Source organism: Phyllostomus hastatus, unplaced genomic scaffold (genome assembly GCF_019186645.2).
Source record: "Phyllostomus hastatus isolate PE091 unplaced genomic scaffold, TTU_PhHast_1.1 phas_scaffold_1674, whole genome shotgun sequence".
Lineage (NCBI taxonomy): Eukaryota > Metazoa > Chordata > Mammalia > Chiroptera > Phyllostomidae > Phyllostomus > Phyllostomus hastatus.
In genome coordinates this window covers 8632183-8648060 of record NW_025334011.1, presented here as the reverse complement: position 1 = coordinate 8648060, position 15878 = coordinate 8632183, and the positions used below count along the sequence as shown (strand labels likewise).

The 15878-nt window shown below is 38.9% G+C and overlaps 1 pseudogene; it reads left to right on the top strand.

Annotated features, from left to right (window-relative positions):
• The first annotated feature begins 10317 nt into the window (after window positions 1-10317).
• LOC123831294 lies at window positions 10318-12031 on the top strand (annotated as a pseudogene).
• Window positions 12032-15878: the final 3847 nt, after the last annotated feature.

Sequence of the window (15878 nt, the reverse complement as noted above, 5' to 3'; positions counted from 1 at the left end):
TATGTTTAACAAATATATTTTCATACATAGAAGAAGTAGACTGCTATGTATTATTTGATACAAATGGGCTCCTAAGATTGTCTAGATATATACTTGATATATACTCCTGAAAATAAGGGTACATGTGGTTTCAGTTTTGGATCTTACAAGAAGGCTTTGCTCCCTTTCATGTAAACAGGATTTTCCAGCAAGGTTATGACACTCAGCCAGACAGAGAACTACACCTTCTTGTCTGCCTTGACTTTCTCCTCAGTTTCTTCTCTTTTTCCATTTTTTCCTCACAGTGGCAATTTTCTCCTGTTTGTTTCTCATCTTTGCAATGGTTTTTTCTTCATTCTTTTTTGAACACAAGAGGTCATAATGCATTAGCTTTCTTATGAATATTATACTTAGTTACTTATCCTCATTTACTTAAAGGTTGTATAAAGTGATTCAGGGATGTAATTTGGCCATGCTATTGTTAGGCATGTTTCTGTCATTCCCCAGCAAAGCTCCCAGCCTCCCTTGTGCAGTGTTTTTTAACAAGTTTCAAAGTTCACATTGGTGAATCTTCCAGTGACACCTTACCACTTCTGTGATGCCCCCAGACCTCTCATCTGCCTTGCAAGCCTGTAGACAGCAAATCACAATCACCCAACTATGGCAAAAATGCAGACTTTCATCTGTGTGGTCTGGGAATTATCAATCAGCAACTATTGATTAAGAGCACTTACCTGTATCATGCTCAGTGCTGTGTGGAAAGCCCCTACTGATGAAAAACAAAACAAAACAAGCAAACAAAAAGAATAAAACACAGGTCTTGTTCTGAGGAAGGTTGCAGTCTAAAATCTATTAGGGACAGTATTAAAATACAAAAAGACAACTAACAATAAAAGGTGGCAGACAACCACTGCCAAAAGAGAGATGGTGATCGTTAGGCATTTTTAGAGACCAGAGGATGAGGAGAGCTCCTCTTCTCAGGGCGGGCTGGGGGCGGTGCAAGGCAGAGGTCAGTGGAGTGCAGATCTGAAGGCAGAAAAGCATGGACCTGGCTCAATAAAATGCCCTAAACAGTCTGTCAAAATTGGAAGGAACTGGGGGAGATTAGTGGGAGAGGCAGCTATGAAAAACTGTATGGTACAACTTAGGAATAGGACTTAGATTTTAAAAACATAAAATCAGAATTTACCCTAAAGGCAACCCCAAATTGAAATCCGTGAACATCATATAGTATGATCTCTCATTCATTCTCTCTCTCTCATAGAGTATGGAGATCTGGGATAATATTCATCAAATACTAAAAATGCTTATTTTCAGTCAGTAAGATTTAGAATCATCTGTGGTTTTCTTTTTTATACTTCATTGCTTAAAAATGTTTAATCATGAATGTGTATTTTTATTCTTTCTTTATTTTTTGAAATGGATATTCTTTTTATAAAAACAATGAAGTCATCATTCTAAAAAATCAATGATGTGGAGCCATTTGCAAGGAAGTTGCAGAATGGCATTCTAAGTCACATGTGTCACACAGCATGCAGGTCAGATAGGCAATGCCCCCTCTGATTACTCACAGTGACTCTAGGGGACAGTAGCTAACTGTTTAGGTTGAAATCTTTGTAAGAATTTTTGAACATTTTCATCGCTGAGGCCAAGTCTAGTGACTGTACTGGCTGAAAAGTGAAAACTGAAGTCCGATTCTTTAACATCAGGACATCAAGTAGGTGTATTCCCCTTGCTAATTTTCTAAGCTTTAAAAACAGTCCTTGAATTTACCCACCAAACAACTTTTTACTTTGCTTCTTTTTATCCAATGGGGAAATAAAAATAATTAATAGCAAAATATTAAATGACATTCAAAGTAAAACATTTTTAACTATACCACTTACTTGGGACTTCTCTATCTACTCACCCACACTATCTCACAGACATATGGAAGAATTTTTAGGAACCCCAAGAATGTGGTCCATGCAAATACTTGGGTTGGTCACCTAACTTCAGGAAAGTGAACAAGCACCAGATCACTCAGCCAAAGCTAACAATAAGCTGCAGATATCACACTGCACCGTGCGTTGACTATTTCTAGTCAAAGGGAGAGAAAGGTTAATACAGATTCATATCTATGTTAATTCAGAAGGCATTTTAGGATTTTGTTCTAATTATAAGGCATTTACAGTTCAATAGGATACACACACACACACACACACACACACACACACACATTTGTTTATAACAAATTCTACTACTGCACAGTTTCAGTTATATTGACAGACAGTTCACCAAAACATGCCTTCATAAGCAAAAGCCTGATACACATCCCACTGTCGGCCTATGAGACTAATATGTCCTGTACCCCAGAGCCAGCCAGTGTTTTGTGACACTAGAAATTTTAACACTTGAAATTTGTTCTCTTTCTGACCAGTATTTAAATGTGTATGAGTCAAACAACACTCATGTGATTACAAGATTGAGAAAGAAAAAAACCTGGGACACTTTTGGAGCACACACAGGACTATAAAATTTAATTCCCGAAGGATCGATATACAAAAGGTTGAGTGGCTATTACATAAGCTTCATAAGGAGAATGCTTACTCACTGAAAACTTAGTATAAAGAACTACGCTGATTTTTAAATGAATATCTGGTTAGTTGTTTCAATACTACTCACATAACATTTTATCACAAAATACTTAAAAAGTGCTTTTAGTTTCTGTATGGCATTCCATTCTGTGGATGAACCATAATTAATTTTATAGTTTCATTACTTGTTTGGACATTTAGATTTTTTCTGAATCTTTATTATGATAAAAGAGGCTGGGATTACCTCTTGTGCACACCTCTGATTCTATATCAGGATTAATTTCCAGAGGTGGGATTCTTGTCAAAAGGTGAAGATTGTTAATCTGTCTTCCAGAAACACACTCAATAGCAGCATACACGGATACCGATTTGTCTTTCTTGACAGCAGCTCTTACTATTCTCCTGAACACTCTAATAATGTTGTTCCTGGTGCTATAATTAATTGAGGACATGCCTCCATCTCTATAGAGATAGGGAAACCACGATCCAGATCATATAGTTGAGCTGTCCAAGTTCACCGAATTAGTGACTGAGCTAAAGTTAGAACCAGGCTCTCTCGACTTCCGATTTGGTGCTCTTTTGCTGTAATTCTTTACACTCTTCTTAACTAACTCTGGTTATTATTATTATGGTTCTAACTACATTTGTTATTCGTTTTCTTTTGAGGCATTTCTGGATGGCCATGAAAATGTCAGGGTGCTGAGAGTGTTATGCTGTGCCTTTTCTTTTTTTAGGAACTTCTCACCTCTCCCACCCAAATACCTGGAATTCTAACATTTTGCAAAATCAGCATTATCTTGTTAGCTTGTTAGAAATGCAGAATCTCAGGCCCCATCAAAGTCTAATAAATTAGAAACTATATTTTAATGAGATCCCTGGGTAGTTTATAGGTGCATTAAAATTTGAGAAGTATTGTTCTAAAACATCTGGGTCATTTTTCTGGCACCATGGTAGCCATTGTTTAAAAGCATAATAGAATGAATCAAAACATGTATTAATATTTTGAATTGAATTGATGGATAACACTTTTCCCCAAAATATGACTGAATAGTTCCTAGTCATTAAAAGTTGGGCCATAATAATAAAAACTTTATTTCTTGTAACGTAATTATGTACTTAAGGATGTTTTCTCTGGAAACTCATTTCTATCACTGTGATCACCAAATGAAGGGAGATAATACTGAAAAGAAATGAAACTTTTTAGAGTATTAGGAAACAATATCTATTTGGTAAAATCAGGCATTTGTTGCTGTCACTTGAGAATATTTCTATAGAGACTTAATTGTCAATGTTTCTTAAAATATATATCCAGTGAAGTTAGGAACATAATAGATCTCCCTTTCCCTGACAAACCTTTTTACTGCAAGTGGAGATATTCTTTATTGCTTCAGACTTCTAAATTTTAGTTGAAATTATGGCACTCTTTAAAATGTTGTTGCCCATTTGATGCTTATCAATGTTGGAAAACTCTTTGAATGAGAACTGTGAGGGGAGAAGTGGTGTCCACGGCCGAGGATGCTCCTTGCAGTGGCTTCTATGTTCTGCTCATTGGTCTTTCAGATGAGTTTTGGTTTATTTTGCATGGCTCATGTGTGATAGAAAAAGTTATCAATGGCCCATGAGGTTTTCATTGATCCGTATCTGCATTTTGGCCCACCTGTGGGGGAAGTTCAATGTCCACTGCCTTCAAAGGCAGTTTTCTGAGAAAGACTGATTAGTTGGCTGTGATGGAGAGAAAGGGAAGAAGCTGTAAAGTATACAAATCCATCACTAAAGTCTTTTCCTGACTTTGAAGGAGTCAGAAGAAAATGCTAAGTTCAAAGTTTTTGGCTCTCAAAAAATTATTGTAAAATAATAATAATAATAATAATAATAACAACTGGTACTACAGAAATTATAGTAACTCCCAACACTTACAGAAAGTTTTTTTCTTTTTCAAGGATAGTCACTTTATAGGATTTAAAATTTTTTGCTCTAGGGTGCTAAAACACAGTTGAAAAAAGTTTTGTTTTCCAAATATGAGGTCCATTATTTGGATGCTATGAAGCCAAATAACTTGTTTTATTATCATCAATTTATCTCCCCCCATCGCCTCTCCCCACCCCTGCTAAATGTAGCACAGAACATTGGTTCAACCTTAGTTATCCTCCTAGAGATAAGCAAGTTAAACTGCTTACCTACAAAAAACATATGTATATATTTATTTTAGATTAAACTTCTTTAACTAATGGAATAATATTTCCACTTCCTAAAATGCTCTTAGATAAAAATATAATTCTAACGTAACATTTTTATCATAGCCAAAGGGGATTTTTCTCCTTCAATCCCACTCTGTAAAAATTGATTTCTTCTTTACAGTGTTGATAATCAATAAAAACCTCTGCTCAAACTCCCCAAAGTGCCCATGGTAACCCAGCCCTTCGATAAATCTAGGAGCTCTCCCAGGGGTTTCCAGGCCAAACTACCCCCCCCCCACTTTTATGATGATATATGAGGGTCATATACGGGGACTTACCCGACATCCTCTAAATTAAAAGTCATTGGAGCAGGTAGTTTAAGGAGCAGATTTATAACAAGTTTCAAATGAAACAAAGGTATTCCTCACAGCTGTGAGCCATCTGCAACCAATTTTCTCATACTTGGGTATATTGAAGATAAATATTATCCCCATACCTTCCCCACCCCCTCAGCACACACAAGACTCATATAATCTGCCACCCAGAGGAACCCTAACATTTCCAAAGCATACAGCTGCTCAGCCTCCCTTTGGCCTTTTTCTTATAGTTCATATCAATTTTAAATCATTACCACGCTTATTATGTAGACCCTTACATGGTTGTTTAACCTGAAAATGCTGGTTAGAAAAGTAAGGATCATTTAATCACTGTGAAGTTCACAGCTATGACTGATTATTCAATGTGGTCATAAGTAATATTAGAATCATAGTCTGGATAATTTCCCATAAGAGTACAGAGAAAAAAATGAATGCAGAGCACTATAGCCTAGTGGTCCAGAGCAGGGCTTGAATCCTACAGACATTGGGGTTAAGTTCTACTAGTTATGTAGCCTGGGTTTCCAATTTCTCAATGTAACCTGGGTATATAAATAGTATCTACTTCATTGGGTTCTTGAGAAGATTAAATATATAATGCATGGAAATCTTCACCCAATAAAGATTAGTTATTATATTATCTTTATAAATGATAATACAAAGTTACTTTTACTAACCAGCATGATTGTATAATAAAATATTAAGATGTGAATGCCACAAATGATCTCTCTAATCTGTCACCTCATAGTACTGTACCCTATACTATACAACACAAACTAGTGTCTATCCAACATTCACTGTAACTTCCTGAACTGTCCTCCACGAACATTAGAATTGCATGAAATGTGACAGCGCACTTTCTCTCTCCTCACCACTCCAACCTCTCTCAACAAGATAGATGAATATTGGGTTGAATACAATACAATAATCTTTCCTGTACAACTTCCCAGAGTCTCCAAAACACTGATTGTCACTGTGAATTTTAGCAGGATGATAGTAGTAGTGGCAGTAGTATTGGGGATTTTGGTTACATTGTTTTCCAATTTTATTTGACCATATAACACATTTTGTTTGTTGTTGGTTTTTAAAATTTTTTAAAAAATTTATTTATTTATTTTTAGAGAAAGGGGAAGGCAGGGAGAAAGAGAGGGAGAGAAACATCAGTGTGTGGTAACCTCTCATGCACCCCCATCCAGGGATCTGGCCCACTACCCAGGCATGTGCCCTGACTGGGAATGGAACTGGTGATCCTTTGGTTTGCAGGCTGGCTCTCAATGCACTGAACCACACCAGCCAGGGCTGTTTGTTGTTGCTTTTGACAGAATACCTACATATAGAATTTATTAAATAGTCTTAAGTTGGTAGCTGTCTTAGTCTTTTCAGGCTGCTTCAACAAAAATACCATAGACTGGGTGGCTTAAAGAACAGGAATTTATTTCTCACAGTGCTGGAAGCTGGGAAGTCAAAGATCAAGGTACCCGCAGATTCAATGTCTGGTGAAGGCTCATTTCTTGGTTGACAGCTGCCCGTCTTGCTGGGTCCACACTGGAGGAAGGAGCAAGGAACTCTCTGGGGTCTCTTTTCTAAGGGCACTAGTCCCATTCATCAGGAATTTGGGGGGATAGTTTCAGTCAATAGCAGTGTGGCATACACATGAAATACTGAATATATTTTAGTTACCTCCTTCAACTACATACTTTGTGCCATAATGATATGGCCAGATCCCATGGCTTCCTGGCTATTCTAGTACAATTTAATCCAGTTGAAAACTTCAATATCATATTCAGTGCCAACTGGATATTATTCAACTATATACCCAACTATATATTATTCTCTTCCCTCATCACAGGCAAAGCAGGGAGGGGGCTTTCAACTCTGCTCCAACTTCTTCTGAGTTCTGTTTTATCTATGTTGGAATGAAAGAGGAAAAGGTCACAAAAAGCAAGTGTCTTTTTTTTGTATAACTGAAAATGCAATTTAATACACTATCACGTGTCACTTTGGGGGGGACACAGTTGACTGTGAGGCTCTGTGTGTGGTATGACAGGCATCCAAATGCTCATTCTCTCATAGGGACTTTGCTTGCAGTCTGAGATGTGGGTCTTTCCTAGATAATGCACTGATGAGCACCAGGACTGATACCTTCCAGCATCTTCGGTTCCTACCTGCATGGCGGGCCTTGTAGCCTCTTGCTTCTGGGAACACCTCACCAACCAGCTGCCCTCTTAGGTAGGGCACTTGCACTACGGCTCAAATCCAGTGATCTTCTGTGGGTGTGTGGGTTGTTCCACTGCCACTCCTCTCTACACTGCTCCCTCTCATTCTCTTTAATCTCAGCACACAGCCACAGATGGTAGACCAGTGAGTCCACTGTATGAGGAGGTAGGCATTTGACTAAGGAATCAGATGTCTAGCTCTCCTTAAAGGCACTGCCAGTTTCTAAGGGAGTCTGAACTAGCACTTTCATCACTTGGTTTTTGGGGTAAGGAAGCAACCTTTCTCTTCACAGGGATGAGAAGGGAGAGCTATGGTACTGTGGGAAGAGCTTTGACACTTCTGGCCCTTAAACCTATACCTTCCTGTCTTCCTCTTTATTCTTCCTGCAGAGAAAATGGGATGAGCTTGAGCTTGAGTGATCATGGCTGTTAAGTTCAGCTGCCACTTACTAAGCTCTGGAGATAGGAAGAATCTGTTCTCCAATTGCTTGCAATTCTCTTTATTCTTTACAATGTGAATTTTTCTTGTGTGTGGGTCCTGTTTAGCAGGAAAGTCTTCTCAGTATTATGTTATAGTTGTTAAGTTCCGGCAGGACACTAGGGGTCAGTGAGACACAGTTCAGCAAACGCTGGATTCGAAGTTTCATGAGGACAGGGACTGTGATTATCTTGTTCATTTTTGTGCCCTCCAGTGCCTACCAGCAGCTCAGTAAATGTTTGTTCAGTGATTAGGATAAATGATCAAACCTAGTCATCCTTTAAATTTTAGTGTCAACAAAAATCACTTGGGGAACTTTTTAAAATACAGATAGATGACAGGCTTCAATGGCAGAGATTCTCCTTAAATAGACTGGGGGAGATGAGACTCTGAGAAATACTGACTGGTCCAAGGTAGATTCACCTTGTATGGTTCTACACCTTCTGGTTAACGATTGCTTAAACACTTATTTGCAATGCTAGTCTCAGCAACTCTCTCTTGACCTCAAACAAAAAAATTCACACAGACATATGCAAGCACAAATATACACATCACACATAGGTAAGAGAAGAGAGGAAATGAGGAACAGAATTCACGTCTGAACCAATACTTTGAGATTCATGAAATACAACTTCATGGAAAATGTCATTGGGAAGCTTTATAACCATTTCTGACTTTTACATATGGGTGAAAGTTCCTCTACTCATTGTGATTAAATCACATGTTTGTGTGCTGCAAATCAAGATTCCTAAATTCTCAGGGTCCGTGTCTGTAATGAAACCCAGAAAGGAGGCATGGGTGGGGCAGCGGTGCCTCCACTGTGCAGGTGGTACCAGTTACATGAATAAATTATGACTCAGACTGTCCAGAGGTGTCAGTACAACGTATGTCACGAGCACAGAATAAAAACTGTAATCTCAGTACTTCCAAAAGGTGGTCATCATCACTGCAGATGAAGGCAATCTGTTTAAACTATACACCAGGGACATGTGGACTCCAAAGAACCTAATTTAATTTGGAAAGATTTGAATAGACAAGGAAAATATTTTGAACAGAAATGAACTCAAATAGCTGTAACTTGTCTTACTTCACATATTTCTCTTAAATATGCTTTTATTGAAATATACATACAGCGAAATGCACTTATATTCATTTTTATTCTCAAGTTGCATAACTGAAATTCTTTTAGAAGCAATAAATATTCTAAAATGTATTTGTTATTTGAAATGAAGTTTCAATCATAACTGTGTAATATATAGTAGTAGAGGTTGATTTAACCCGATTATGTTATTATTTTTTTAAATCTGGCTATTTTCAGATGTTTTGTAGAAAGTTAGAAGACATTATATGGCATTTTTACTATCAGAAAAAATGAATTCTCAGATAACAATCAGACAAACTATAAGTGAAGGAGGACACACTTTCAAGGGCTTAAATTCATGAACTTCTCAGAGCAATAGTCAGGAAAAACCTGCAATCTTCAAACCTATAAATTATGAAATAGCCCCCAATGCTCCTTTTGCCTCCAAGTTAGTACCTAGAATGACAGCTACAATTATAAGAAATTCAGAGGGACTGATATCAAAACTTTTTAAATGCAAAGATTCATGGCATGATGTAAATTATGGGATTAAAAAATGGCTTCCTACCAAGAAATAAATTGAGAAAATTCAAATTTTGTATTGTGAAATGAAATGAGTCATTTGTAGTTGGATACCTTCTCCTGTCCCAGCCAGCCCTTTCTCCCTTCCTCCCTCTCTTTCTTTTTTCCTGAGACTTCGGATTATTAATTTTTATTCGGTCATCCTGAAGACATTTATAAAGGAGAAACAACAGTCTGGGTCATCAAAATGAACCACTGCTTCACCTTCTTAAGGTCTCAGCCCTGTGAGAGAGGTCTGTCTGTGCCAGTGTCCCTGGTGCCCTGGGGATATGTGTGGGAGCGGGAGGGGGAGAGGGAGCCTGCGGTAAGGGATGGGACCAGGCACTTCCAATCGTCTGTGACAGCTACTCAGGGCAGGCCTGTTTATGCATTTAAAGGGTCCCTAAAGTTTTATTTCCTTTCAACATAGAACATTAAATGCTTCTAGAGTGGTCATAGAACACCTAGTTTGATCTAGACTCCAAGAAGAGCCTTCAGACATCAATACATCAATGGGAAATCTGGAAAATCTCCCTCATGCCTCAGTGAAAGAGGTAGGGCAAAGGAGAGGTCCAGGAATCCTCGTAGGTCACTTACCTCTGACTATAACCTCCAGTGGCCTATCAGTATTGTCCAAAGCTTGGCATTGCTTATTGGTTGCAGGCAGTGACATTTGACACACCTGTGTGGGATATTTTGACTTAACTGCTTACCAGATATGTTATGATAAAAATCAGTGTTTTGTACTTTTTCAAAATAAATACAACATGTCTAAGTGTTTCCAATCTCCAAAAAGACCACTTCTCAACTCTGTCCCTCACTTGCCTCCAACGGCCTGCCTCACCACTTGCAAACCCTGCTTTTACCCCACAGAAATGATTCGATTACACAAAGTCCTTTTGCCATATTAGGCCAGTGTCCAGGGCACTGGCTCTTCATTTTGCTCGGGTTTGTGCCAAAGATATAAATTTGGTGCAGATGCCAGAGCCTTAATGCTTCAAGGTGTAGACCTTTCAGCAGATGCTATAGTGCTTACTATGGGGCCAAAGGGAAGATCAATGATTATTGAGCAGAGCTGGGGAAGTTCCAAAGTAACAAGATGGTGTGGCCGTTGCAAAGCCCACTGACTTAAAAGATAAATATAAAAGTATTGGTGCCAAACTTGTTCAAGATGTTCCACTAATACAAACGAAGAGGCTGGGGATGGCGCCACCACCGCTCCTGCTCTTCCTGGCCGGTGCTATTGCCAGGAAGCCTTTGAGAACATTAGCAAAGGTGCTGATCCAGTGGAAATCAGGAGAGGTGTGAAGTCAGCTGTTGCTGCTGTAATTTCTGAATTTAGGAAACAGTCCAAACCTGTGGCAACCTCTAAAGAAATAGCTCAGGTTGCTATAATTTCTGCAAATGGAGACAAAGAAATTGGCAACATAATTTCCCACGCACTGAAAAAGGTGGGAAGAAAGGGTGGCCTTATCACAGTAAAGGATGGAAAAATGCTGATGATGAATTAGAAATTAACGAAGCATGGAGTTTAGTTGAGGTTAGATTTCTCCATACTTTATTAGCATGGCAAAAGGTCAGAAATGTGAATTCCAAGATGCCTATGTTCTACAAAGTGAAAAGAAAATTTCTAGTATCCAGTTTATTGTACCAGCTCTTGAAATTGCCGATTCTCACCATAAGCCCTCGGTCATGATTGCTGAGGATGTTGATGGAGAAGCTCTAAGTACACTTGTTTTAAATTGGCTAAAAGTTGGTCTTCAGTATGTAGCAGTCAAAGCTCCAGGTTTTGGTGACAATAGAAAGAACCAGCTTAAAGACATGATTATCGCTACTGGTGGTGCAGCATTTGGAGAAAAAGGATGGACTCTAAATCTTGAAGATGTCCCTCCTCATGAGTTAGGAAGAATTGGAGAGGCCATTGTGACCAAAGGTGGCCTCACACTCTTGAAAGGAAAAGGTGACAAATCTCAAACTGAAAAATGTATTCAAGAAATCATTGAGCAATTAGGTATCACAACTAGTGACTATGAAAAGGAAACACTAAATGAACATTTAGCAAAACTCTCAGCACAGCTAGGTGTGCTGAAGGCTAGTGGGACAAGTGATGTTGAAGTGAATGAAGAGAACGAGTGGTGATGACCTCAATGCTACACAGGCTGCTGTCCAGGAAGGCATTATTCTAGGAAGGGGTTTTGTTCTACTTCAGTGCATTCCAGCCTTGGGCTCATTAACTCCAGCTAATGAAGATCAAAAAATGGGTATAGAAATTATTTAAAAAGCTCTCAGAATTCTTGCAATGACCACTGCTAAGAATGCAGGTGTTGAGCCGTTGTTGGTAGTTGAGAAAATTAGGCAAAGCCCCTCAAAAGTTGGTTATGACGTGATGCTTGGAGATTTTGTGAGTACGGTGGAAAAAGGAGTCATTGATCCAACAAAGGTTGTAAGAACTGCTATATTGGATGTGGCTGGAGTGGCCTCCCTGTTAACAGCAGAAGCTGTAGTCATGGAAAATCCTGAAGAAGAGAAAAGCCCTGCGGTGGGCGGGCAGGTGGAATGGGAGCTAGGATGGGAGGTGGCAGGTTCTAATACCGGAATAGCACTTTGCCATTGTTAATGAGAACAGTGAGGGGACACTAAGGGCTGGGCTCCTCACCTAGAGCTTCAGAGAGGTCAGGTGAAGGAAAAGGCTGAAGAAAAGGCTGGCTGCTGTTTGAGAAATCACTGTGACCATCAGTTACAGGTTACAGTGGACAACATACAAAGGTTTACTGCTTTCACTGTCCCTGCCTACTGATGCTTTGTTGTGTGTTTTAGAATGAAACACATTTGTACATCCCTGATAACTCAGTGCAAGAGCCATGTGCCCATGTATTGCTTTCACCTTAAATTACTGAGGTATTTTTTTTCTACTATTCTGTTTAAAATCAGGATTTTAGTGCTTGGCATCACCTGATGAGAAGTTATGCAGCCTTTCTGTGGAGAGGAAGAATAATTGTGTACAAAGTGGAGAAATACCCAATTATGTGGTCTTTGTGTGATAAAAATATGTTTAAAGTTTTTTAAAAAGCCACCTCTCTGCCTGGGCATGATCTCTAGCACTGAAACTAGACACACTCCTCACTTCATTACCTTACACGGTGTTCAGATCCCTGCCGGGAGCCCAGCTGGAACGGCAGGAAAGTGTTAGCTCACTGAGCAGGGAAGAAACCAACCTCTTGTGAGACATAAAGCCATGGTGTACAAACCTAGGGGATTGTTATGCAATGCTGAGTGATTTATAGATGTGAAAGGGAAATTTTAAAATGTATTCTACCTTTAGGGCTCTCTGTAACTTTTAAGAATGAAAAAAGTTTAGGAGTCCAATGAAATGTTTGAAACTGTTCTCACTGTATTTATTTATTTATTTATGTATTTATTTATTTTTGCTTTGATCCTATAATAGAGGTACTCATGCAATAGAAAACATACAAATATATAATAATGCAAGGCATAATTATGACCAAAAATTACAATTGTGGATCAACATTAGGTGTGCACTTACATATTCCTCATGATGCTAATAGCTCTCTTTCATTGATACCCAGATACTTTTCTGCTGAATGAATACAAAGACATGTTCTACTCCCCATTTTTTGGGGTGTACTACTCCAATCCATTTCTTTAAAAATTTTTATTTATTCAAAGTTGTAGATCAGGTCCTAACAATACATTGTAGGTTGATGACTTTATGACTATTCACAGCCTGTGTTATTTCTCCTCATGATTCTTTGGATGAGTCTGTGTTATTAAGAAATAGAGAGGAGAATGGAATAGGCTGTATACTAAAATAAAGTTAGTAAATAAGGATCAAAAAATCTGTGTGTCACATGTGTCTCTAACTGATATTTGTCTTTAAAGTTTATAGCCAAATATAAGTTATTTTTTGGTTATTCACAACCTGTATCCAACAAAGAGACAATGTTAAATTTTATGAATTAAATAATTAAATGAATACTTTTATTTTAATCAAACAATTTTCTATCTCTTTAAGTGGGCATAGCCTCATAAGATGAATTTTACCAAGTTTTCTTTTTATTTCTTAACTGGTGGGGGGTGAGGGAAGGATTTTTAACCACATTTTCAAATGGATCAAGTGTTAACCTTTGATTCTTGGTCCCAAGAATAGCCTTATCTATGTACTTGCTCTATATACCATGACTTATAAGACCACTGTGTGCATAGATTCAGGGATCTTTTATGTAGGGAAAACATATTGTATTCCTTGTACCCTTAGGACAATCTGCATCTACCCATGCCCTTCTTCACATAAATACACTTGATATTGAATGCATTTACACCTTCTCCAAGAGAAACACCCCCAAGCTTCCCCCTCTACTGAATTTCTCCAGAAAGCCCAGGTGATATGTAGATCTCCCTATTGGATATACATGCGACTCCCTGGCCTGGGAGGTCTATCACCCCACAAGGGTTACACTGACCACCGAACTCTGCATGTGCCTTGGGGATGAATATATGAGGCATCATCAAGTGGCACCTCCCCATTTGTGTCCTTGATGTCATCTATAACCTTTGCAATGTTTGCTGCTTTGATAATAAAACCAAAATGAAAGCAACCTTGAACAGAGTCCAAGTCAGAATTCTTGCAAACATAGACCAGACTCTGTGGTCTGGCCTAACTCACTGGGCTGGTTTTGCTCTGTTTGCTGCTTTGATAATAAAACCGAAGTGAAAGCAACCTTGAACAGAGTCCAAGTCAGAATTCTTGCAAACATAGACCAGACTTTGTGGTCTGGCCTAACTCACTGGGCTGGTTTTGCTGTGTCTGAATCGTCAAAACAACTGGTGGATTCAGTGAAAAACATAATCAGTTAAACCTGTTCAGCTGAACCAGGGGTTAATTCAGCCAGCCTGGCCAATACTGTAACCTTACACAGATACAACGTCAGAGTTTTTGTTTTTCTGATACATAAACTATAAAAGAAGCCATAACAAACAAACAAACAATATTGTGAATATACTTACAACTTTCACCTGTACTTTCGTCTAACATGAGGCTTTTTAGAGAATTATTACCAGACTTTCCATGCTTGCTACAAAGTCCCCACTTCTTTCCTCAGAGTCAGAAGAAAATGCAGAATTCCTAAGAACTGGGCTGAATTTCACATTTACATTTCATTGTAAAGACAACAGTGCTGTCTGATTTATGTTTCCTTTGTGACATGTCAAAAGAGGCCCTGCTTATAGAGCACATGTACGTATCACCACTGTCTTTTCTGGGCTCTTCTCAGCTTCTATCTTATTTCTGATCAATGGGCAGGGACACAATAAGAAATGCTTCCACATATGAGGTTGATGGATTGAAGCATGTCTCATTTGGAAGGGTCTCTGTTGTTTTGACCCTTATTCCAAAGCAAGGTTACTGGGAAGAGATAGCACATGGTTGCCCATGTACCATTCAATAAGTGCAGGCAAATAATTTTAAAGAATCCAGTGAGTGTAGGTGTAGGTATGGCCCTACGTTTGTATGTTTCTGGGTGCTCTAAGAACAGGTCGCTGCTGGGCACTGAAGATGTTAAGCACAACTGGAACCGAAGCTACATTTACTTTAGCCACTAGGGGGCAGCGCGGCACAGAGTGTGACGCAGGTAGACTTTTCGGGTTTAAGGGAGTCCGCAAAAAGCAAGCAATGAAAAAATAATCTTTACACTTACTCCATGTAAAAAAAAAATTAAGCAGATGTGCAAAGATTGCCACACTTTTTGTAATTCATGGTGGCTAACTAAAGTAGATGTTTATGTTTAGATACACCCACCCCCTGCCCTTCCCCCCATAGCAGTAATAGGAGAAGGAATCAGCTACTCGGTTAAATTGAGAAGTTATCAAAGTCAGGAGGAAAGCTTAAAGTATAATTTTAATTATTTGAGGGCAATGACACTTAAAAACACTTAGAAGCAGGCTGACCTAGGTTTATCTCCTAGTTCTGTCATTTACTAAGTTTTGTGAGTCTAGGCAGGTTGTTTAATTCTCTAATTGTCAGTTTGCTTGTCTGAGAAATGGGGGTAATAACAGCAAGCTCCTAAAGGGGTTGTGACCTTAAATGGAATAACGCGCAGGAAGAGATTAACTCAGCTAGTTAATCGTCAATGATGTAAGCTCTAAAAACTAGTGAAGTGACCCCACAGCTCATTGCTGGGAATAAACTTTGCCCTTCCAAAAGTTTTAAATTTCAGGGTCAGGCTCCTAAGGAAGATACAGGACCCAGCAATAAATGGTTCCAGCAAGAAAAGGAGAGGGAAGTGACAATGCAAACCCTGTGGCCAATATTGTCATCTTCCTGGGGGTTGCACTAACCGCCCTGCTCCAGACAGGATGCGGTCACTCCTGGTGGGTTGGCTGTGTCCTCCAGGCTTTGTGCAGAGAATGAGCAGGGTGC